Source organism: Pristiophorus japonicus, unplaced genomic scaffold (assembly GCF_044704955.1).
Source record: "Pristiophorus japonicus isolate sPriJap1 unplaced genomic scaffold, sPriJap1.hap1 HAP1_SCAFFOLD_33, whole genome shotgun sequence".
In the NCBI taxonomy this organism is placed as follows: Eukaryota; Metazoa; Chordata; class Chondrichthyes; family Pristiophoridae; genus Pristiophorus; species Pristiophorus japonicus.
Window position 1 is genome coordinate 3,683,253 of NW_027253106.1, and position 25,721 is coordinate 3,708,973.

Sequence of the window (25,721 nt, forward strand, 5' to 3'; positions counted from 1 at the left end):
GAGCTCATCCTTTATATTCAGTGGTTTCTCGCCCTTTGATGGGCTGCAGTGTAGCGGATGTCACGTTGACCTCACATTGAGTACTGTTGAGGGGGATGACTCATCAGGGGAGTGCAGCAGCAGCCAAATTGGCCTCACACGCAAAAGGTCCCCGGTGGATCCGTTTTCTCTCACTCAAAGTTATCTCTTTATTGATGAAATAAAGAGCAATTAATGAATAAGGGAGCCCTTTTGCCAGGAAAATAAATAGCAAATAAAAACAGCAAATGGTGGAAATCTCAGCACGTCAGGCAGCATTTGCAGGAAGATTGATCTCGCCTCCGATTGTTCCTCCACAGCAACTTTAAAGATAATGTTTCTGCCTGGGATTGAACCAGGGACCTTTCACGTGTAAAACAAACGTGATAACCACTACACTACAGAAACCTCTTCGACAACAGCCCACACAGCGAGGAGCTGACCAGTGAGCTCGCTCTGTGCTGATCGGGAATGTGTTGGCTCACCTTAAACAACTTCTGTCCCACACTGAAAGTTCTCAATCCTTCTCCTCCGCTGCCCTTTACAGAAATGTCACGGATCACCCAGCCACCGTGTTCACTTCCACATCCTCACAGTGGCGCCACAGAGGCTCCTACCGTCTCCCCGCGATCAGCGAACTCACCCAGTTTACAAAATTAAACCACAAACACGTGCCCGGCAAAGTGCAGGAGAAGCCAGATAGTCTGTAAGTTCGGTCCATCACAGAAATATTGGCATTCATGGTGATTACAGCAATTATTAATCGTCTCACAGACCTCAATTATTTTTATGCGATGAATTGATCGAGGATTGAAAGCAGGTTAGTGCGCCGGGTCTTAACCCCTTGACCACCAGGGAACAGTTACGATACATGTCGAACCAGGTGAGTGCACCGGGTCTTAACCCCTCGACCACCAGGGAACAGTTACGATACATGTCAATATATTTATATATATTTATATATGAACCTGAATGTCAATGGCTACCTACCGAGACCTCGTGGCGCCCACGGTAGTGCGTCTAACTTTGAGTGAGAGAAACGGTTCCACAGTGACACCTGTCATGTGTTCTACATGGTGACAAGGTGTGCCACCAGAGGGCACTGCGGGTGGTTGAGACTTGTTGCTTACCTGCACAGGTGTGCCTGGCCTAGTATAAAAGTCAGGCCACCAATAAAGGTTATCACTAAAGGACTCAGGTCACTACAGTTAAAGAACGACACATTGTCTCGTGGAGTCATTACCAGAGCATTTGAAGGTATAATAAGGGAGCCCAAAGCCTCAGAAACTGGAAATTCTACCAGAGCGTCGAAGTCATGCTGTAGGTGCCTGGGACAACACATTGCTCAAAGTTGTCCACACGTGAAGGCAGAGTGTTTCTTCGACAGAAAGACTGGGCATCTTGCGAAGGCATGCCGATGGAAGAAAAAAACCTGTTGTTAAAGCTGTGAGTCCAGCGTTCAAAGCTATGAGTAGAAATCCCAAGAGACGACATAGTATGGATGACCAACAACAGGACGATGAGATGTTAGAGTTACACATCATCAGGAGCACGATTTTAACGGACAGTGATTCGGAAAGAATCAAAATCCACATCGATGTTGCTGGATTCAAGATACCAATGGAAATTGACACGGCTGCATCCGTGAGTGTAATACCGGAGTCACTGTACCGCGACAAGTTGCGTGATTTCTAATGGAGAAACCCAAGTGAGAGCTGCGAGGCTACTCGGGAGAGTAAATTCCTGTGGTTGGTCATATCACTGTATGATCGGTGAAATATAAAAATCAATTTCAGAACTGCCTCTAATAGTAGTGAAAAGAGACAAGTCTGCCTTACAAGGCTGAAATTGATTAAGCTCACTGAAGCTAGATTGTACTCAGATTTTCTTTGTGGTAGCGAGATTTTCATCAACGGATGAGATTATCAAGAAGTATCCAAAGGTGTTCTGCGAAACGGACAGTCCGATCCAAGGCTTCAAGGCGAGTGTCAGGGTACAGAAGGACGCTAGATTGGTTTACTACAAGCCCCGTTCCGTACCATATGCACTGAAGGAGAAAGATGAGCATGAACTCAAAAAACTAGAAGGTGTTAACCGTTACACTGCGGAAACATCTCCACTTTCAGTACCAGATTAACAAAATTCAACCCAATGAGATCGGGAGAAAAGTTCCTCACATGCTCAGGGCAAAATAAATAATTGTCGTTCTACAAAAGAATGAACAAATCTGAGCACCAGGTCAGACGGAAATGTGAAGCGAGCAGGTAGACTGCTGAATCGCACTTTTGAGGTGTTGGTGGTGACAAAGCAAATGGGTTCTGCCCAATGATTCAATATAACAAATGTCTGAAATAGGATTCGAACACTATCTATAGTGACCAGCGCAACTCATCTTAGACCACGTGGCCATCATTACTACTCAGTGTTGTGTGTGGCCACCTGCAGGTTGATTTTGAACTTTTGTGTCCTGTCACATGAAATAAATCAGGGCAGCAGGCAGATCTCTGCCTGATACCGGGGAAAGAGTGAGACAGACCTTGGAGCAAGGGTCTGGTTATTGTCAAACAGCAAATGAAATATTAATTCTGGAAGAATAACATTGAATCGAAATGTAATCCTGACACCCAGACACAAGTGTTAGGGCAGAAGGTTAAATGCTGCATCCCTTTCTGCAAAAAATTCCTTTCACAAACATTTCTCTGAACAAAAAGTCACAAAACAAAAATGTTCCTTTCAAAGTCATTAAACTCCCGAATTTCCACGCCCCGCGACTCAATTGAATCAGATGCCTCTAGTTTTGCCGACTCCATCCATATCCCTTTGCTCCAAGGTCTGTCTCCCTGTTTCCCCGGTGTCAGGCAGAGATCCGCCTGCTGCCCTCATTAATTTCACTCTCTGTGAATCTCTTTAATATTCCAACAGCAGCCATGGTTGTGTGAAGCTTTGTACTCGGTTAATCGTCGCCAATTGTTGTGAAAAGTAGAACAGGAGGAAGCTGAGTCCTGTGAGCTAAACTTAGTGTGATCTTATTCTTCTTTATTCCAACTCCAGAGTGCCTGAACAACATGGCATCCAACCTTTTATACTGGCCCTGCACGTGTGGGCAGGTGACCATTAGGACTCCAACAGTCACGCCCTCTGATGGCAAGTATTACATAGTTACATACTTCACATAATTGTTATCGTTCAGAAGTTATAATTCCAATGAATGCCTGAATCATCCGAAAGGAGCCTGGTTTGTAGGACAAGGCTACATATCAGGAAGGAGCGTAGTTAGATGACAAGGGAAGTGATACTCTGATTATAAGTTTGGAGAATAAAAAGAGTAAATGCTGGAAATACTGAGCAGGCCAGGCAGTATCTGTGGAGAGAGAAACAGAGTTAACGTTTCAGGTTAATGACTTTCCATCAGAAGTTGGGCAGTTGTGTTAGGTAATACTATTAAAAGTTTCAATTGTCACGAAGCAGTGGTAAGGAAAAGATATAAAATGTGGCTTTTGGCACAGATAGTTTAGAATCCAATTAATGTTTGATCAATTTGTACACCGAGCTGGGAACTGTAACGTGTTTGAGTTCTTCGGCTAACATTCGCAAGGTTTGGGTGTAAGTACTGTTAAGTGTATGTTTAATTATTGTCTGCTTAATAACTCTGACATTTAATGTTGCGGACCCTATTCCTGCACTGCGTGTGTTCCAGCTCTGTTTGGAGCACCGATCCCTTCAATCCGTCGCTTAAAGGGACAGTTGGATTCACCGGATCGTTGTTTGGTGAAATTTCAAAGATTGAAAGCGGCGCACATCAACCTGGTCACCGACTCACTAACCGCTACACGCTGCTCCCGTGAGATGGAAGCCCAGTTACTGTTACAAGCTTGAACGCAGGTACAAGCAGAACTCATTCATAGAAAGTCCAAGTCCCTGAGGCACCTGATTTTTTGCACCAAACTCCTTCGCATAGAGTTTCGGTTCGTGTGGGGTGATTTGGGCACATCTTTCCCCACACTACAACACTTCAAACATAACTCAACGGCTGTAAAGCGCTTTAGGGCGTCATGAGTTCCTGAAAGGTGTTATCGAAATGCAAGTCATTTTTTGCAAAAGTATGCTGCAATTTCAAAATTCTTGAGTAAACTGAGGGCTCGTCCAGAATTTGAACCCGGGACCTCTCGCAAATTTCAAGCAACAACCCCCCAGCAAGAATCATGCCCCTAGACCAACGAGCCAACTGTTTGATAAATGTGGTGATAAGGTGTAACCATTAATGAAACATTTTTAGTGTGTTGCTATTATTGATCGGACGAGCACATGAGATGGAATCAGTGACTTTGCTTTTTCGACCTGTCTTCTGAAGCACCGCACGGTCCCATTCCGACAGTCAATGAGCTGTTGGGACGTTAGTGTATGCAGGTTGTGGGTGGTCACCCCGAGCACAGCAGAGGGGTTTCTGCATTAGTTCAGGAAGGGGACAGTATCTTTCCCCTTCTCTCTTCCTCTTGTCTATAACCCTGTGCTATGGTTTCTCTATTTATTCCCCTGAATCAGTTTCTAGTGATTAAAAGGGAACAAACGATGAAATGGGTGTCACTGTGGAACAATTTCTCTCACTCAAAGTTACACGCACTACCGTGGGCAGCACGAGGTCTAGGTTGGTAGCCGTTGATATTCAGGTTCATATATAAATATATAGAAATATATCGACATGTATCGTAACAGGTCCTTGGTGGTCGAGGGGTTAAGATCTGGCGCAACAACCTGGTTTCAATCCTCGATCAATTCATCGCATAAAAATAATTGAGGTCTATGAGACGATTAATAATTGCTGTAATCACCATGAATACCAATACTGTCATGTATCTCACACTACTGTACTTAACTGTACCTTACCATGCAATACATGACTGTAACCAGAGAAGACTTGTAACCACAAACTTACCTTACCACCAGGGGTGCATTTGCAGGAGACACTGGATACCTTTCCCAGACAGGTATATAATGACAGGTCTCAGGCAAGTGTGGCATTCGAGAGCTGTGTAATAAAGGTGCAACTCCAGAGTGACCTTGACTTCAGTATGTGCCTCGTGTGAGTCTGTACTGCAGGGTCAGGACTTTACAGTGGCGACGAGTTACGGGATTACAGAATCCGAAGAATGGTGACCAACGGCTCAGACGAAAAATACAATGCTGGAGATAATTGCGAGGAATTTATAGAAAGACTCCAGCAAAGCTTTGTAACCGAAGACTGGTTAGGCGACAATAATGCAGACAAGAGAAGAGCCCATCTCTTGACCAGCTGTGGCTCGAAAACATACGCTTTAATGAAGGACCGGCTGGCACACGAGAAACCATCAAGCAAGTCGTTTGAAGAATTGATCACACTGGTAAGAGACAACCTGAAGCCAGCAAGCAGCCTACACATGTAAGCTACTTCGGACCCGTGTCAAAGCTCGCCGTACATCGAGCACAGGCTCAGGAAAACCCCGGGGGAGAAGATATCCCGGTCACTGGGCCGACCAGCAAAACTGAACAAGTGCCCGTTCTGAAACTTTCCAGTGTAATAACTTGCAAGTGGTACATCCAACAGTCAGAATGGATGAGCGGTCGAAGGCGCTGCGTTCAGTTCACTGCCCCCTCTGGACTCGTGGGTTCAAATCTCAATCCTGACATTCAGTGTTTTTAATTACAAACTCATTTGTTTGGACACCACTCTGAAGTGTTTTGGGACATTCATCAAACTGAATAAAATGACCCCAATTCAATTACAAACAATGATATCAAAGTTACTTCTCAAACCGGGAATCGATCCTGCGTGGCTGTCGCGAATGGAATGGTTTTGTGAAGCATTGAAATGTGCCCTCGAAATATCTTGCACTGCTCATTTAAAAACACAGTTATAATTTGTTTCAGTGCAAAAGAAGGCAGGCTCGAAGGGCTAAATGGCCGACTCCTGCTCCTGGTTCTTGTGTTCTTATACAGAGCACAGAATAAATGATTAAATGATCAACTCTCCCTCAGTTCGCATTTCTTTCATTGTGCAAAAGAAGATTATGGGTTCATTAATGATGTTTTCCTGTGAAAGCACCATAAAAGTTTAAGGAAAAAAATTCATTCAACATGGGTGTCGAACCCACGACCCGGAAATAAAGAGTCTTATTCTCTACCGACTGAGCTAGCCAGACACGCTAGAATTGTAATAAAAAAGACTAAGGTCACACTAAGTTTAGCTCACAGTACTCAACCTCAGGGAGTTCTTCTTTGCAGAACAATTGGCTACGAGTTACAGAATACGAACCTTCACACAACCATGGCTGCTGTTCGAATATTAGAGAGATCCGTAGAGGGTAATGATTGGGAAGCCTGAGTCGAGCAGCTCGATCAGTACTTTTTTGGCCAACGAGCTGGAAGGAGACACTAACGTGGCCAAGCACAGGGCGGTTCTCATCAACATCTGTGGGCCGAAAATATACAGACTCATCAAGTATGTGCTAACACCGACAAAACCAACGGAGAGGGAATATTTTGAGTTGTGCACACTGTTTGGGACTACCTCAAGCCGAAGGAGAGTATCCTCATGTCCAGATATCGTTTTTACACGCACCATCGCTCCGGGGACTAGGACCTGGCGGATGATGTCACCGACCTGAGACACCTCGCGGGACTTTGCTATTTTGGAGCTGCGTTGGGGCAAATGCTGTGGGACTTTTACGTGCTGGGCATCAGCCACGAGGTCATTCTTCGAAAGCTGCTGGCTGCTGAAACCCTAGACCTGAGCAGAGCCATCGCGATCGCCCAGGCATGCATGGCCACGGACGAGAACACCAAATAGATACCTTCTCAACATCGAAGCTCACCGGCAAGTACTGTGCATAAAATGATGTCGCTAGCAGGCCGAACTGCTTATGGCAGGGCCTATACGTCTGTGGCTGCAATACCTGTGATGACTCAGAGTGAGCCATCGGGGATGAATGTGAATCTATCAGCACCGTGTTCGTGCTGCGGGGGTGATCATCGTGCCCATAAATGTCGATTCAAGCACTACGTGTGCAAAGGCTGCACAACGATGAGGTACCTCCAGTGAATGTGCAAACGGGCTGTGACATATCACGTGGCAGAGGATGATCGATCCGGCAAGGATCATGCAGCACAGGCAACTCAACCCGAGGAACAAGGACTCCCAGGTGCCGGTGGGGATGTTGCATTTTATCAGGGAGGCTTTGAGGGTGTGCCCGAAACGTTTCCTCTCCCTTTGAAATCCTGACCCTTGCAGTACAGACATACACGAGGCACATGCTGAAGTCAAGGTCACTCTGGACCTGCACCTTTATTTCACAGCTCTCAAGTGCCAAACTTGCCTGAGACCTGCCTTTATATACCTGTGTGGAACAGATATGCAGTGTCTCCTGCAAGTGCACCCCTGGTGGTAAAGTACGCTTGTGGTTACAGGTCATATCTAGTTACAGTCATGTACAGCATGGTAAGGTACAGTTATATACAATAGTGTGAGATACATGACATAGCCCTCCCCCAAGGTCTTTTTTCTTTATAGGTTCAGTCTCTCAGGTGGTCTACGCTGTCGCGTGGAGCGTCTTAGTTGTGGTTCAGTTGTTTGCCTTGGTGCCTGTTTTTCTCTCGGTGTGATTGCTGGTATCTCGCCTGGGCTGTCTGTTGAGACTGCCCTTTTCTCAGGTTGTTCCCTCTGTCTGTCCACCAGGTGTGGTGTGAGTTCCACATTGTAGTCTGCCTCTGGTTCTGCAGTGTCATCAGAGAATCTACATTTTACTTGGTCTACATGCTTCTGGCAGGCTTGGCCATTGTCCATTTGTACCACAGTGGCCTGTTCCTTCCTTATCTATTACTGTCCCTGCAAACCATTTGGGAACCCGGCCATTGTTTAACACAAACACTTTGTCCCCTATCTCACTCCACCTCCCCCTCGAATTTCGGTCAAGGTACTCAGTTAGCTTTCGGCGCTTTGCCTCAACAATTTCATGCATGTCTGGGAGGATTAAAGGGAGTCTCGTCTTTTAGGTTCGTTTCATCAATAGTTGCGCGGGTGAACCTCAGTCAACGAATGCGGACGAGGTCTGTATGTCAGCAGCAGTCGCGACAGGCGGCTCTGCAGCATGGGACCTTGGATTTTTAGCATCCCTTGTTTCACGATTTGCACTGCTCGCTCCGCCTGTCTATTGGAGGCCGGCTTGAACGGTGCCGGACAAACGCCTCTCTACCTCGCAAGGGCATAACTACTCGGCTGCCCCACATCAGGCAGTCTGCCTGTAGTGATACTTCATGCATGCGCCTATGGAAAGGTTTGATCTCCTCGGAGCAGGCATCACGAGCCTCTGCCCAGTCACCAGTTAAAACACATCTTTTGACTAAGGATAACGTGGGGTCGCTGCTCGTCCAAGCTCTGATTTGGTGAGCCGTCATAGGTGAACCTGTGGATTCAAAGGCATTGATTGCCATGACCATCTCACAGTCCTGTTCGTCGGACCCTTCCGTGGTCGCCAGGGATAGCCTGCTAAGCGTGTTGGCACAGTTGTCTGTGCCTGGTCTGTGACTTATTGTATAGTCGTAAGACGCTAGCATGAGTGCCCACCGCTGAATGCGCGCCGAGGCATTGGCGTTTATTGCCTTGCACTCGGATAGCAGGGATGTGAGGGGTTTGTGGTCAGTTTCTCACGCGAAACTGGCCCCGAAAAGGTATTGGTGCATCTTTTTGACACCGTACACGCACACGAGCGCCTCCTTCTCAACCATACAGTACCCGCGCTCCGCAAGCGAAAGTGAACTGGAGGCATAAGCTATGGGTTGTAATTTACGCGCATCAGTGACATGTTATAAAACGCACCCGACCCCACACACTGAAATCCCATGTGAGAACTAGCTTTTTACCTGGATCAAGGAAAACCTAAACACTGTTCGAACATAGAAGGTTGCATGCCTTATTGAAGGCGCGTTCCTGGGTGTCCCCACAAAACCAATCGCACCCCTTCCTGAGTAGCACATGGAGAGGCTCCAGCAGCGTGGTTAAGTTCTGCATAAAGTTCCCAAAGTAATTGTGTAGCCCGAGAAAGGCGCACAGTTCTGAGAATTCCGGGGCCTGGGTGCCAGGCGAATTGCTTCTGTTTTGGATTCTGTTGGGCGGATTCCATCAGCGGCAATCCTTCTGCCCAAAAATTCAACCTCGGACGCGAGAAACAGACACTTGGATTTCTTAACTCTTAGGCCTGTCCGAACCAATCGACTTAGTACTTCCTCCAAATTGCAGAGATGGGAGTCGGTGTCCCTGCCCGTGATAAGTATGTCGTCTTGAAATAGAACCGTCCCCGGGATGGACTTGAGCAGACTCTCCATGTTGCGCTGGAATATAGCAGCTGCCGACCTGATGCCGAATGGGCATCGTTTGTACGTGAAAAGGCTTCGATGTGTGTTGATGGTGGTGAGCTGCTTAGTCTCTTTGGTCAGTTCTTGCGTCATATACGCAGAAGAGAGATCTAGTTTCAAGAAAAGTTTTCCTCCAGCCAATGTGGCAAATAGATCCTCCGCTCTGAGCAGCGGGTACTGGTCCTGTCGGGAGACTCTGTTTATGGTAGACTTATAATCCCCACAGATTCGTACGGATCCATCAGGCTTCATGACGGGGACGATGGGACTTGCCCAGTCGCTAAATTCCACGGGTGAGATAATGCCTTCCCGAAGAAGCCGGTCCAGTTCGTGTTCAATCTGTTCCCTCATCACATAAAGCACAGCTCTAGCCTTGTGATGGACCGGTTGGCATCCTGTGTGACGCAGATTTTAACTTTCGCACCTTTGAAGGCTGAAAGAGATGTTCAAAACGATTTGGAACTGTTGAGCAGGAGGTCCGTTCCTCTGAAGGCATGCTGTGCACATCATCCCATTTACATTTTAGTTTTGCCAGACAGCTTCTTCCCAACAATGCTGGGAGATCTCCGGGGACATTCCACACGGAAATCGGTTCACTGTCCCTTTGTGTGTGATAGAGAGCATGGCGCTGCCAAGGACTGGGACGATTTCTTTGGTACAGGTCCTTAGTTTGGTGTCGACCCTTTTGAGTTTTGGTCTGTAACATTTGTGCGGCCACAGCTGTTCAAATTGTTGGATGCTCATGAGGGATTGACTTGCTCCTGTGTCCAGTTCCATGTTGACGGGGATCCCGCTGACCAGCACCCTCATCATTATTGGAGGCGTCTTGTTGTAAGAACAGTGGACATTTATCGTGTTGACCCGCTGTACCTCGGTGTCCCGGGCACTGTCCCCACCTTCTTCTGGTCCGCTTTCCGACCCTTCTGATTCGTATACCAGCCGAGCTGCTGTTTTTTTGCACGTGAGCCAGATGTCCTGTATAGTTGCAGTTTCTGCAAACAGCATGCTGAAATCGACACCCCCTTGTTGAGTGCCTTCCCCCACATCTCTAACACAGACCGCTTCCATTGTTTCCGAAGGATGAGCTGCGTCTGGCTGATCTCTCTTGAGCTCCTCTCAGTCTGTAGTTGATTGCTCGCAATGTGGGTTGATGAGGTGTGAAAGTACGTCCATGTGGCCCTTGATGGCTTCTGGCGCCACTGCCTGCTGTTGAAGGCCTGCTCTCCTGCCTTTGTCCGTGTGTGGGGGTAGCGGCTTGTTTCACGCTGTCAACCCCTTGTTCCGATGTTTCGTTAGCTGTCGTATCCGCAGTGTAGATCAACCTTATTTCTTCTTCTCCTTCCAATAATGTCTGTGCGATCAGTGCTGCTGCCTTTAGGGTCAAGTTCTTGGTCTCTATAAGCTTTTGGAATATGCCTGCGTGGCCTATTCCTTCAATAAAAAAGTATCGCAGTAGTTCTCTCCTTATTTCATTGGAGAACTCACATAAACATCGCCAACGTCCGAAGTTCCGCCACGAAGTCGGGTATGCTCTGGCCCACACAGCGTCTGTAGTTGTAGAACCTGTGTATGGCCATGTGTCGGCTGCTCGCTTGCTTCAGGTGGTCTCTCACCAGTGTGCTCAACTCCTCAAACGACTTGCTTGCTGGTTTCTCGGGTGCCAACAGGCCCTTCGTAAGGCGTATGTTTTCGAGACACAGCTGGTCAAGAGATGGGCTCTTCTCTTGTCTGCCTTATTGTCGCCCAACCAGTCTTTGGTTACAAAGCTTTGCTGGAGCCTTTCTATAAAGTCCTCCCAATTGTCTCCGGCATTATATTTCTCATCTGAGCCGTTGGTAGCTATTCTATGGATTCCGTGATCCCGTAACTCGTCGTCACTGTAAAGTCCTCACCCTGCAGTACAGACTTACACGAGGCACATGCTGAAGTCAACGTCACTCTGGACCTGCACCTTTATTTCACAGCTCTTGAGTGCCACACTTGCCTGAGACATGCCTTTATATACCTGTGTGGAACAGGTATGCAGTGTCTCCTGCAAGTGCACCCCTGGTGGTAAAGTATGCTTGTGGTTACAGGTCATATCTATTTACAGTCATGTATAGCATGGTAAGGTACAGTTATATACAGTAGTGTGAAATAAATGACACTGCTCACCTGGGGCTCGCTTACCGTGTCGGAGTTCTGTGTCGAGTGCTTGCTTAGTGAGTCTCGTGTCGGGCATGTGGACAATGTGGCCCGCCCAGCGGAGCTGGTCGAGTGTGGTCTGTGCTTCAATGCTGGGGATGTTGTCCTGAGCGAGAACACTGATGTTGGCGCGTCTGTCCACCCAGGGGATTTGCAGGATCCTGCGGAGACAGCCCTGGTGGTATTTCTCCACTGATTTGAGATGTCTGCTGTATATAGTCCATGTCTCGGATCCATACTGCGGAGCAGGTATCACCACCGCCCTGCAGACCATAAGCCTGGTGCCAGATTTGAGGTCCTGGTCATCAAACACTCTCCTCCTCAGGTGATCGAATGATGTGCTGGCACACTGGAGGCGGTGTTGGACCTCGTCATCGATGTCTGCCCTTGCTGATAGTAGGTTCCCGAGGCGTGGAAAGTGATCCACGCTGTCGAAGGCCACACTTACAGCCTTCATAAATGTAGCACCCCCATTATATTCTCTGAAAACAAGTTCCTGAATTCTCGGCTATCTGTGTAGGTTTAGATCTGTTGTTTTATCCGAAGATAGATTCTATCACAGTGTTTCCATAGTGTAGTCGTTATCACATTCGCCTCACACACGAAAGGTCCCTGGTCTGAAACCGGGCGGAAAGATCTTGAAAACTTGAAAATGGGACGAATGGCTGACTCCTGTTCCTAACTCTTACGTTCTTCTGATGTCTTGACCTTTTTCAGGAGAACAATCTCTCCTCTGAACAGGCATGAGAAAGCTCCAGAAAATATTTCCCCCCGAGGTGCTTTCGCGTGTGAGGCGAACGTGTTAACCGTTACACTGCGGAAACATCTCCACTTTCAGCAGCAGATTACCAAAATTAAACCCAATGAGATCGGGATAAAAGTTCCTCACATGCTCAGGGCAAAATATCTGATTGCCGGTCTACAAAAGAATGAACAAACTTCAGCACCATGTCAGACGGAAATGTTAAGCGAGCAGGTGGACTGCTGAATCGCACTTTTAAGGAGTTGGTGGTGACAAAACAAATGGGTTTCGCTTAATGATTAAATGTAAGAAATGGGACATAAACCCACATCTCCAGAGAAGACAGTGACTTGAACACAGCACTTTCTCGAGCTTTCTCATGCATGTTCAGAGGAGAGTTTGTTCTTCTGCGAAAGGTCAAGAGATCATAAGAATGTAAGAATTCGGAACAGGAGTCAGGTATTCGGACCATTTTCAAGTTTTCAAGATCTTTCCGCCCGGTTTCGGACCGGGGACCTTTCGTGTGTGAAGCGAATGTCATAACTACTACACTACGGAAACACTGTGGTCGAATCTATCTGAGGATAAAACCACCGTTCGAAAGTACACAGCTAACCGAGAATTCAGGAACTTGTTTTAAGAGAACGGAATAAGGGTGCTATATTTAGGAAGGTTGTAAGTGCCTTTTCCACGCCTCGGGAACCTTTTCCACGCCTCGCGAACCTACTATCATCAAGGGCAGACATCGATGACGAGGTCCAATACCGCCTCCAGTGTGCCAGCACAGCCTTCGATCCCGTGAGGAGGAGAGTGTTTGAAGACCAGGAACTCAAATCTAGCACTATGCTTATGGTCTGCAGGGCGGTGGTGATACCTGCCCCGCGGTATGGCTCCGAGACATGGGCTATATACAGCAGACATCTCAAATCACTGGAGAAATACCACCAGGGCTGTCACCGCAAGATCCTGCAAATCCCCTGGGAGGACAGACGCACCAACATCTGTGTTCTCGCTCAGGCTAACATCCCCAGCATTGAAGCACTGATCAAACTTGTCAAGCTCCGCAGGGCGGGCCACATTGTCCACATGCCCAACATGAGACTCCCTAAGCAAGCGCTCTACTCAGAACTCCGACAGGTAAGCGAGCCACAGGTGGGCAGAGGAAACGTTTCGGGCACACCCACAAAGCCTCCCTGATAAAATGCAACAGCCCCACCTGCACCTGGGAGTCCTTGTTCCTTGGGTTGAGTTGCCTGTGCTGCATGATCCGTGCCGAATCGATCATCCTCAGCCACGTGGTATGTCACAGCACGTTTGCACATTCACTGGAGGTACCCCATCGTTGTGCAGCCTTTGCACACGTAGTGCTTGAAACGACATTGATGGGCCCGAGGATTACCCCCGCAGCACCAACACGGTGCTAATAGATTCACATTCACCCCCGATGGCGCACTCTGAGTCATCACAGGTGTTGCAGCCACAGACGTATAGACCCTGCCATATGAAGTTCGGCCTGCTAGCGACATCATTTTATGCACAGTACTTGCCGGTGAGCTTCGATGTTGAGAAGATATCTGTTTGGTGTTATCGTCCGTGACCATGCATGCCTGGCCAATCGCGATGGCCCTGCTCAGGTCTAGGGTTTCAGCAGCCAGCAGCTTTCGAAGAATGATCTCGTGGCTGATGCCCAGCACGTAACAGTCTCACAGCATTTGCCCCAACGCAGCGCCAAAATAGCAAGGTCCCGCGAGGTGTCTCAGGTCGGTGACATAATCCGCCAGGTCCTGGTCCCGGAGCGATGGTGCATGTAAAAACGATATCTGGCCATGAGGATACCCTCTTTCGGCTTGAGGTAGTCCCAAACCAGTGTGCACAACTCTGAATATTCCTTCTCCGTTGGTTTTGTCGGTGTGAGCAGATTCTTGATGAGGCTGTATATTTTAGGCCCACAGACAGTGCGGAGAACCGCCCTGTGCTTGGTCACGTTAGTGTCTCCTTCCAGCTCGTTGGCCACAAAGTACTGGTCGAGCTGCTCAACAAAGGCTTCCCAATCATCACCCTCTATGGATCTCTCTAATATTCCAACAGCAGCCATGGTTGTGTGAAGGTTCGTATTCTGTTACTCGTCGCCAATTGTTGTGTATCGAAGAACTCCCCGAGGCTGAGTACTGTGAGCTAAACTTAGGGTGACTTTAGTCTTATTTATTACAACTCCAGAGTGCCTGAACAACATGGTAGCCAACCTTTCATACTGGCCCTGCACGTGTGGGCAGGTGAGCATTAGGACTCCAAAAGTCGCGCCCTCTACTGGCAAGTATTACAGAGTTACATACTTCACATAATTGTTATCGTTAAGAAGTTATAATTCCAATGAATGCCTGAATTATCCGAAAGGAGCCTGGTTTGTAGGACAAGGCTACATATCAGGAAGGAGTGTAGTTAGATGACAAGGGAAGTGGTTTTCTGATTATAAGTTTGGAGAATAAAAAGATTAAAGCTGGAAACACTGAGCAGGTCAGGCAGCATCTGTGGAGAGAGAAACAGAGTTAAGATTTCAGGTTAATGACCTTCCATCAGAAGTTGGGCACTTGTGTTAGGTCATACTATTAAAAGTTTCAATTGTCACGTAGCAGGTATAAGGAAAATATATAAAATGTGGCATTTGGAACACATATTTTAGAATCCGATTAATGTTTCATCAATTTGTGCACTGAGCTGGGAACTGGAACGTGTTTGTGTTCTTCGGCGAACATTCGCAAGGTTTGGGTGTAAGTAGTAGTGATGTTGGGGAGGGCATACAACATGAAAATAGGGGTGCGTGCAATAAAGGAGCAGCAGTTATAATGGGTGACTTTAATATGCACATAGATTGGGTTAACCAAACTGGAAGCAATACGGTAGAGGAGGATTTTCTGGAGTGCATAAGGGATGTTTTTTAGACCAATATGTCGAGGAACCAACTCGGGGGGAGGTCATCTTAGACTGTGTGTTGTGTAATGAGAGAGGATTAATTAGCAATCTCGTTGTGCGAGGCCCCTTGGGGAAGAGTGACCATAATATGGTGGAATTCTGCATTAGGATGGGGAATGAAACAGTTAATTCAGAGACCATGGTCCAGAACTTAAAGAAGGGTAACTTTGGAGGTATGAGGCGTGAATTGGCTTGGATAGATTGGCGAATGATACTGAAGGGGTTGACTGTGGATGGGCAATGGCAGACATTTGGAGACCGCATGGATGAACTACAACAATTGTACATTCCTGTCTGTCGTAAAAATAAAAAAGGGAAGGTGGCTCAACCGTGGCTATCAAGGGAAATCAGGGATAGCATTAAAGCCAAGGAAATGGCATACAAATTGGCCAGAAATAGCAGAGAACCCGGGGACTGGGAGAAATTTAAAACTCAGCAGAGGAGGACAAAGGGTTTGATTAGGGCAGTGAAAATGGAGTACGAGAAGAAGCTTGCAGGGAACATTAAGACGGATTGCAAAAGTTTCTATAGATATGTAAAGAGAAAAAGGTTAGTAAAGACAAACGTAGGTCCCCTGCAGTCAGAATCAGGGGAAGTCATAACGGGGAAAAAATAAATGGCGGACCAATTGAACAAGTACTTTGGTTCGGTATTCACTGAGGAGGACACAAACAACCTTCCGGATATAAAAGGGGTCGGAGGGTCTAGTAAGGAGGAGGAACTGAGGGAAATCCTTATTAGTCGGGAAATTGTGTTGGGGAAATTGATGGGATTGAAGGCCGATAAATCCCCAGGGCCTGATGGACTGCATCCCAGAGTACTTAAGGAGGTGGCCTTGGAAATAGTGGATGCATTGACAGTCATTTTCCAACATTCCATTGACTCTGGATCAGTTCCTATGGAGTGGAGGGTAGCCAATGTAACCCCACTTTTTAAAAAAGGAGGGAGAGAGAAAACAAGGAATTACAGACCGGTCAGCCTGACATCGGTAGTGGGTAAAATGATGGAATCAATTATTAAGGATGTGATCGCAGTGCATTTGGAAAGAGGTAATATGATAGGTCCAAGTCAGCATGGATTTGTGAAAGGGAAATCATGCTTGACAAATCTTCTGGAATTTTTTGAGGATGTTTCCAGTAGAGTGGACAAGGGAGAACCAGTCGATGTGGTATATTTGGACTTTCAGAAGGCTTTCGACAATGTACCACACAAGAGATTAATGTACAAAGTTAAAGCACATGGGATTGGGGGTAGTGTGCTGACATGGATTGAGAACTGGTTGTCAGACAGGAAGCAAAGAGTAGGAGTAAATGGGGACTTTTCAGAATGGCAGGCAGTGACTAGTGGGGTACCGCAAGGTTGTGTGCTGGGGCCCCAGCTGTTTACACTGTACATTAATGATTTAGACGAGGGGATTAAATGTAGTATCTCCAAATTTGCGGATGACACTAAGTTGGGTGGCAGTGTGAGCTGCAAGGAGGATTCTATGAGGCTGCAGAGCGACTTGGATAGGTTAGGTGAGTGGGCAAATGCATGGCAGATGAAGTATAATGTGGATAAATGTGAGGTTATCCACTTTGGTGGTAAAAACAGAGAGACAGACTATTATCTGAATGGTGACAGATTAGGAAAAGGAGAGGTGCAACGAGACCTGGGTGTCATGGTACATCAGTCATTGAAGGTTGGCATGCAGGTACAGCAGGCGGTTAAGAAAGCACATGGCATGTTGGCCTTCATAGCGAGGGGATTTGAGTACAAGGGCAGGGAGGTGTTGCTACAATTGTATAGGGCCTTGGTGAGGCCACACCTGGAGTATTGTGTACAGTTTTGGTCTCCTAACCTGAGGAAGGACATTCTTGCTATTGAGGGAGTGCAGCGAAGGTTCACCAGACTGATTCCCGGGATGGCGGGACTGACCTATCAAGAAAGACTGGATCAACTGGGCTTGTATTCACTGGAGTTCAGAAGAATGAGAGGGGACCTCATAGAAACGTTGAAAATTCTGACGGGGTTAGACAGGTTAGATGCAGGAAGAATGTTCCCAATGTTGGGGAATTCCAGAACCAGGGGACACAGTCTAAGGATAAGGGGGAAGCCATTTAGGACTGAGATGAGGAGGAATTTCTTCACCCAGAGAGTGGTGAACCTGTGGAATTCTCTACCACAGAAAGTTGTTGAGGCCAATTCACTAAATATATTCAAAAAGGAGTTAGATGAAGTCCTTACTGCTAGGGGAATCAAGGGGTATGGTGAGAAAGTGTAATGGGGTACTGAAGTTGCATGTTCAGCCATGAAGACATTGAATTGCGGTGCAGGCTAGAAGGGCCGAATGGCATACTCCTGCACCTATTTTCTATGTTTCTATGTTTCTATGTTTCTAAGTACTGTTGTTAAGTGTATGTTTAATTGTTGTCTGCTTAATAACTCTGACATTTAATGTTGCGGACCCTATTATTGTACTGCGCGTTTTGCTGCTCTGTTTGAAGCACCGATCCCTTCAATCTGTCGCTTACAGGGACAGTTGGATTCACCGTTTCTTTGTTTGGTGAAATTTCAAAGATTGAAAGCGGCGCACATCAACTTGGTCACCTACTCACTAACTGCTACACGCTGCTCCCGTGAGATGGAAGCCCAGTTGCTGTTTCAAGTTTGATTGCAGATCCAAGCAGAACTCATTCATGGAAAGTCCAAGTCCCTGAGATATCTGATTCTTTGCACCGAACTCCTTCGCAAAGTGTTGCGGTTCGTGTGGGCTGATTTGTGCACATATTTCCCCACACGACAACACTTCAAACATAACTCAACGGCTGGAAAGCGCTTTGGGGCGTCATGAGTTCCTGAAAGATGTTGAAGAAATGCAAGTCCTTCTTTGCAAAAGTTCGATGCAATTTCAAAATTCGTGGGTAAACTGAGGGCTTGTATGGGATTTGAACCCGGGACCTCTCGCAAATTTCAAGTAACAACCCCAAAGCGAAAATCATACCCCTAGACCAACGAGCCAGCTGCTTGACAAATGTAGAGCTCAGGTGTAAATATTATTGAAGCAATTTTCGTGTGTTGCTATTCTTGATCGGAGGATAACATGGGACGGAATCAGTGACTTTGCTTTTTCGAACTGTCTTCTGAAGCACCGCACGGTCCCACTCCGACAGTCAATGAGCTGTTGGGACGTTAGTGTATCCAGGCTGCGGGTGGTCAACAGGCGCCTGGCTGCAATGAGCGATAAAATCCAGCGTTATCCAGAAGCCTGGCGTTCTCAATCGGTAGAACATGAGACTATTAATTACAGGTTCGTGGGATTGAGCCCCATGTTGGGCGATTGCATTTATTTTAATTTAATGTTGCTTTCATGGAAAATCATCAATAATTAACCCGCAATCTTCTTTTCCACAATTAAAGAAATGCTAACTGAAGGAACTCCATAATTGAATCATTTATTCTGTGCTCTGCAATTGAACTCTGAAACCATAAACCATTTTACACACTGTGCTTTCGGGGTCTGGGTCAAAATGATCATTGCTGGTAACAACAATCGGAGACTGTGGAAACATTGAGACTGACTTTAGAGAAAGAGTCTGGTTATTGTGAAACACCAAAGAAAATAGCAATTCTGTAAGAATAACATCGAAACGAAATGTGAGCTGACACCCAGAAAGAAATGTTAAGGCAAAAGGTTAAATGCTGCATCCCTTTCTACAAAACATTCCTTTCAGAAACATTTCAATGACCGAAACGGCACAAAACAAAAATGTTCCTTTCAAAGTCATTAATCTCCCGAATTTCCATGCCCCGCGAATCTCCTGAATCATATGCCTCTAGTTTTGCCGACTCAATCCATGTCCCTTTGCAATGTTGTGCTCCCACCCACACTATGAAATGTGCAACTAACTTATCGAATCATGGAATGGTTACTGCATGGAAGGCAATTCGGCCCATCGAGCCCGTGCCGACTCTCAACGAGTCACACAACCCCCGCTCTGCCCCCACAGCCCTGCAATTGTTTTTTCTTCAGACACTTATCCAACTCCCGTCTGAAAGATAAGATTGAGTCTTCCTCCACCGCCCTTTCAAGCCGTGCATTCCAGATCCTAACCACTCGCTGCTAAATGGCCATCTCCTATTCCTATGTGTAAAGTCTGGGAAACACGAGATCAATTCCTGCCACACTCACAGCCTTCGTAAATATAGCACCGTCATTCTATTCTCGTAAAACAAACTGCTGAAGTATCGGCTAGCTGTGTAGGTTAAAGCTCTGGTTATACTCCTGAGATTACCTGAACCGCAGCGTTTCTGTAGTGTAGCAGTTATCACGTTCGCCTCACACGCGAACGGTCCCCGGTTCGAGCCCGGGCAGAAACATTATTTCGGAGACTCTTCTGGTGTGAAATAAATTGAACAAAAGTCGCCCCAGGTTCCTTGTCGCATGAGCACTGAACATTTTAAACAATTCTCCTAAATGCAGAGTGTGTAAAGTCAGATAGGGGAGAAAACTTCATCAATGATTCAAAATCCTTGAATGATTAAATTTCAGTTATTGAAGTTTCCACTGACCCTCAGTAACAATTTTACAAAACAACGCTGGCGGGTAATGAATGGGGAATAAAACAAATAATCTTCACCCATCCATGTCTCACAGCCCCTGCCTCGGTTAATACCAGCAGATCTAAGCCGCATTTCAAACCCACAAACAACTCATTAGTTATTCGCTCTTCCCAGTTCCAGAGCTCAGAGGGTTGTTGTCCATCCCTGGGATGCAAGCTACCTCGGACCCGGGCCAAAGCTCCCCGTACACCGAGCACAAGCTGAGGAAAACCACGGGGGAGAGGATATCCTGGTGTGTGGGGCTACAGGACACTCGGACCCTTTAATAATCTCTCACAGCTCATCTGAAAGCATCCGGAATGTGCCTGCCTCATCCGGGTGGCTACACTTGTTTATTTATAAAAAGAGAAGCAACTATCCTCATTCAGCAGATATCAGGCAAGATATCATCAAAAGAGGTTTTTGGACATTTAAGTGATGTGTTTAATGCTTCAGTCCTTTTTGTGTTTAATTCCCACCTCCTCTCTGGCTGTGCCTGCACTGAGCTCACCTCTAGGTAAGGTTGTTCTGAACTTACAAAAGTGGGCACTTACTCCAGCCTAAGTTAGTTTGTAGTAAGTTTTCACTGCCGAAACTTGCAAAACAGGCCTGAGTGGCTGGACACACCCCCTTTTGAAAAAAAATACCTTACCTGAAGCCAACCTCAATTAACTCAGTTGAACTGAAGCAAACTAATATCCGAGAATTGCAATTTCTAACATTCTCCAAACTAAACTAGTTGCTCCAAACAACTAGGAGCAACTCCACCCGAAACTTTGGCCCTCAGTGTGGGACAGAAGTTGTTTAAGGTGAGTCAACACATTCCCGATCAGCACAGAGGGAGCTCAGTGGTCATCTCCCCTCTGTTGGTGCTGTTGTAACAGATGTTTCTGTAAGGCAATAAACGGCAACGCCTCAGCGCGAATTCAACGGTGGGCACTCATGCTGGCATCCTACGACTATACCATAAGGCACAGACCAGGCACAGACAACTTTGCCGACGCGATCAGCAGGCTACCCCTGGCGACCACGGAAGGCTCTGACGAACAGGACTGTGAGATAGTCATGGCAATCAAAGCCTTTGAGTCCACAGGTTCGCCCATAACAGCGCACCAAATCAGAGCCTGGACGGCCAGCGACCCCACGTTATCCTTAGTAAAAAGATGTGTCCTAACCGGTGACTGGGCAGAGGCTCGTGATGCCTGCCCCGAGGAATTAAAACCCTTTCACAAGAGCATGCCTGAACTATCACTACAAGCAGACTGCCTGATGTGGGGCAGCCGAGTAGTCATGCCTCTGCGAGGCAGAGAGGCATTTGTCTGGGAGCTGCACCGCGAGCACTCGGGGATTGTTCTCATGAAGGCCATAGCCAGATCCCACGTCTGGTGGCCTGGTATCGACGCGGACTTGGAGCTCTACGTCCGAAGGTGCACTATTTGTGCCCAACTCAACAATGCCCCCAGGGAGGCTCCACTGAGCACCTGGCCCTGGCCTACCAAACCGTGGTCGCGGGTGCACGTAGACTATGCGGGCCCATTCATGGGCAAAATGTTCCTTGTAGTTGTAGATGCATTTTCAAAGTGGAAACAATGCACCATTTCAAACTCGAGCACAACCTCCACCACTGTGGAGAACCACACGTGAAAGGTCCCCGATTTGTACCTGTGTAGAAACATTATTTTGGAGATTACTTTTGCTGTGAAATAAATTGAACAAAATTCTCCCCAGGTTCCTTGTCGCATGAGCAGTGAACATTTTAAACCAGTCTCTGAAATACAGACTGTGTAAAGTCAGATAGGGGAGAAAACTTCATCAATGATTCAAGCTCCTTAAATGATTAACATAAGAAAATAAGAAATAGGAACAGGAGTCGGCCATTCGGCCCCTCGATCCTGCTCTGCCATTCAATAAGATCATGGCTGATCTGACCATGGACTTTGAGTTAAGGGACTCGGGGGCCTGTTCTCTCTCCCCTGAGAAGTTTCACGTTCTACAGTCCAGCTTCTAAAAGGCGCCACTCTGTGCACATTACTTGCCGCGTTTGCGTCCTGAGGATGAGTCATCTGCCTGGAGCCACAGGTCGAGGTCATGAATGCTTGGCTCACGGAGATGGCCGTCTGCAGTATGACTGTTGTATCCGCTGACAGTAGCTTATGAAGAAGGCCCTCTTGGCCGATTCCGATGACAAAGATATCCCGCAGTGCTTCGGTGAGGTGGTCACCAAAATCCCACGGTGCCGCCAGCCTCCTGAGGTCTGCAGCATATTTCGTGATCTCCTGGCCTTCGGGCCGTCGGTGTGTATAAAACCGCTGTCTGGCTGTGAGGGTGCTCTCTTTGGGATTGAGTTGTTCTTGGATAAGTGTTACAAGCTCCTCGTATGTCTTGGTCGTTGTCTTCGCTGGTGCCAGCAAGTCCCTGACGAGTCCATAGACGGTGGGCCCACAACTGGTTAGCAGGATAGCTCTGCACTTATCAGCCAGTGTGGCCGGGTTGTCACCTGCCAGGTCGTTTGCTGTGAAGAAATGGTCGAGCCTCTCCACAAAGGCTTCACAATCATCACCATCAGCGAACTGCTGCAACGTACCAAGGTTAGCCATTTTCGTGTGAAGGTCCGTAATCTCGTCGCCAATTGTTATACCTTCAGATGCTCTGATGATGACTCCACGAGACAATGTGTCATGCTTGAACTGTAGTGACCTAAGTCCTTTATTGATAACCACAGAATGAGGATCACACCTGGTGGCCTGCCTTTTACACTCGGCCAGGCACACCTGTACAGGTAAGCTGTAAGTCTCCCACTGCATTGCCCTCTGGTGCACACCTTGTAACCATGTCGAACACATGAAAGGTGTCACTGTGGAACAATTTATCTCACTCAATGTTTGACACACGACCGTGGGCACCACGAGGTCTAGTTAGCTAGCCATTGACATTCATATATAAATATATATAAATATATCGACATGTATCGTAACTGTTCCCTGCTGGTCAAGGGATTAAGATCTGGCGCACTAACCTGGTTTCAATCCTCGATCAATGCATCGCATAAAATAATTGAGGTCTGTGAGACGATTAATAATTGCTGTAATCACCATGAATACCAATACTTTCTGTGATAGACCGATCTTACAGACTATCTGGCTTCGCCTGCCCTTTGCCAAGCACGTGTTCGGGGTTTAATTTTGTAAACTGGGTGAGTTCGCTGATCGCGGGGAGACGGTAGGAGCCTCTGTGGCCCCACTGTGAGGATGTGGAAGTGAACACGGTGGCTGGGTGATTGGTGACATTTCTGTAAAGGGCAGCGGAGGAGAAGGATTGAGAACTTTCAGTGTGGGACAGAAGTTGTTTGAGGTGAGACAACACATTCCCGATCAGCACAGAGGGAGCTCACTGGTCAGCTCCCCTCTGTTGGGTGCGTTGTACCAGAGGTTTCTGTAGTGTAGTGGTTATCACGTTTGCTTTATATGTAAAAGGGCCATGGTTCGATCCTGGGTAGAAACATTTTGTGTAAACTTACTGTGGATGAACAATTGGATGCGAGTTTCGTCTCGCTGCAAATGCTGCCTGACCTGCTGAGATTTCCAGCGTTTGCTGTTTTTATTTGTTATTTATTCTTCTGGCAAAAGGGCTCCCTTATTCCTCAATTGCTTTTTATTTCACTTCAATAAATAGAAAACTTTGAGTGAGAGAAAACGGATCCACCGAGGACCTTTCGCGTGTGAGACCAACGTGATATCCGCTACACTGCAGCCAAACAAAGGGCGAGAAACCACTGAATATAAAGGATGAGCTGACAAATATCAGGGGCAGTGCAGTCTGGTCAATGTCAAAACCTCCTTTTTATTCAGCAGTGGCATGAATGGGAGTCAGACGTCACAAAGTTTAATTAAAGACACAAATACAAGTAACACTTGCAAATCTTTTCAGTGTAAAATTATTTCACTTTATTTGAAATCCTACTGCGTTGAATCTGAAAATACGCACAGTGGGATTTTATCTTCACTACTGATTGTATTTTGTGTGCACGGTAGGAATAACCGGTGCTGTTAAATTTGATAAAAGTTGCCCCAGATTCGTGGTGTCATCGGCAATGAAGACTTTGAACCAGAAAGCTAAAATACAGTTAGTAAAATGGGATATGGTTTAACAGTTAACGTGCAAAGCACAGGACAAATGATTGAAGTATGGAGTGTCCCTGAGTTAGCATTTGTTTGATTGTGCAAAAGAAGTTGAGGGGTTAATTGATGATGCTTTTCTGTAAAAGCAAGAGAAAGGTTTTCGAACAAACCATCCGGTGACTGTCAGGTGAGCGCTGCTTGTGATACCTTGTGGGAATGGGCGGGATTTTAAAGCCCCTTGTATTGCAGAACCTTCATATCGACGAACATCTCTTAACTATTGTGGTGCAATGGCAGTGCGTCTGACTCTAAATCCAAGGGTTGCTTGTTCAAATCATGTCGGTATCACTGTTCTTTTAGCAATTGCTGTTTCACAATAACCAGACCATTGCTGCAATGTCTGTCTCACTGGTTAGCAGTGGTAGGGTTGGGGACAGTTTCAACCAAGAAAGAAGGGCTGTGTGCAGTGGTGGGACAGCAGTGATCATGGGTGACTTTAATCGACATAGTGATTGAGCTAACCACATGGTAGTAATTTGGTGGAGGAGGATTTCATGGTGTGTATTATGGATGGTTTTCTCAACCAAGAAGAGAGCTGGCCATCCTTGACTGGGTGATTTGTAATGAGAAGAGACTAATTAGCAATCGATTTGTGCGAGGCCCCTTAGGGAAGAGTAACATAATATGGTAGAATTCTTCATTAAGGTGGAGAGTGTCACAGTTAATTCAGAAACTTGGGTCCTGAACTTAAGGAAAGGTAACTTTGACGGTATGAGGTGTGAATTGGCTAGAATAGACTGGCCAAGGATACTTAAAGGGTTGACGGTGGATAGGAAATTGGAAACATTTAAAGATCACATGGGTGACTTCATCAATTGCACATCCCTGTCTGGAGAAAAAATAGAACGGAGAACGTTGCTCAAGCGTGGCTAACAAGGGGAATTAAGGATAGTGTTAAAACCAAGGAAAAGGCAGATAAATTGCCCAAAAAAGGAACAAACCTGAGGACTGGAAGAAATTTAGAATTCAACAGAGGAGGACTAAGGGTTTCATTAGGAGGGTGAAAATGGATTGTGAGAGGAAGCTTGCTTGGAACATAAAAACTGACTGCAAAAGCTTCTGTAGATATGTGAAGAGAAAAAGATTAGTGAAGACAACTGTAGGTCCCTTGCAGTCTGATTCAGGTGAATTTATAATGGGGAACAAAGAAATGGCAGACCAATTGAACAAATACTTCAGTTTTATCTACACGAAGGAAGACGCGAATAACCTTCCACAAGTACTAGGGGACCGAGGGTCTAGTGAGAATGAGAAACTTAAGGATATCCTTATGAGGTGGGAAATTGATGGGATTGAAGGATGGTAAATCCCTGGGGCCTGATAGTCTACATCCAAGAGTACTTAAGGAAGTCGCCCTAGAAATGGTGGATGTATTGGTGCTCATTTTCCAACAGTCTATTGACTCGGGATCAGTTCCTATGGACTGGAGGTTAGCTAATGTAAAACCACTTTTTAAGAAGGGAGGAGAGAGAAAGCGAGTAATTATAGACCGGTTAGCCTGACATCAGTCATGGGGAAAATGTTGAATCAATTATTAAGGATGAAACAGCAGCGCATTTGGAAAGCAGTGACAGGATCGGTCCAAGTCAGCATGGATTTATGTAAGGGAAGGATTTATGCTTGACAAATCTTCTGGAATTTTTGAGGATGTAACTAGGAGAGTG

The 25,721-nt window shown here is 46.6% G+C and overlaps 3 non-coding genes across 3 annotated transcripts; 2 read left to right on the forward strand and 1 right to left on the reverse strand.

Moving 5' to 3' along the window:
- Window positions 1-353: 353 nt before the first annotated feature.
- Window positions 354-426, reverse strand: trnav-uac (transfer RNA valine (anticodon UAC)). The gene has a single exon. It is a non-coding gene; the product is annotated as a tRNA-Val (tRNA).
- Window positions 427-19,584: 19,158 nt separating this feature from the next.
- Window positions 19,585-19,657, forward strand: trnav-cac (transfer RNA valine (anticodon CAC)). The gene has a single exon. It is a non-coding gene; the product is annotated as a tRNA-Val (tRNA).
- Window positions 19,658-23,307: 3,650 nt separating this feature from the next.
- Window positions 23,308-23,380, forward strand: trnai-uau (transfer RNA isoleucine (anticodon UAU)). The gene has a single exon. It is a non-coding gene; the product is annotated as a tRNA-Ile (tRNA).
- The last annotated feature ends 2,341 nt before the right edge of the window (window positions 23,381-25,721 follow it).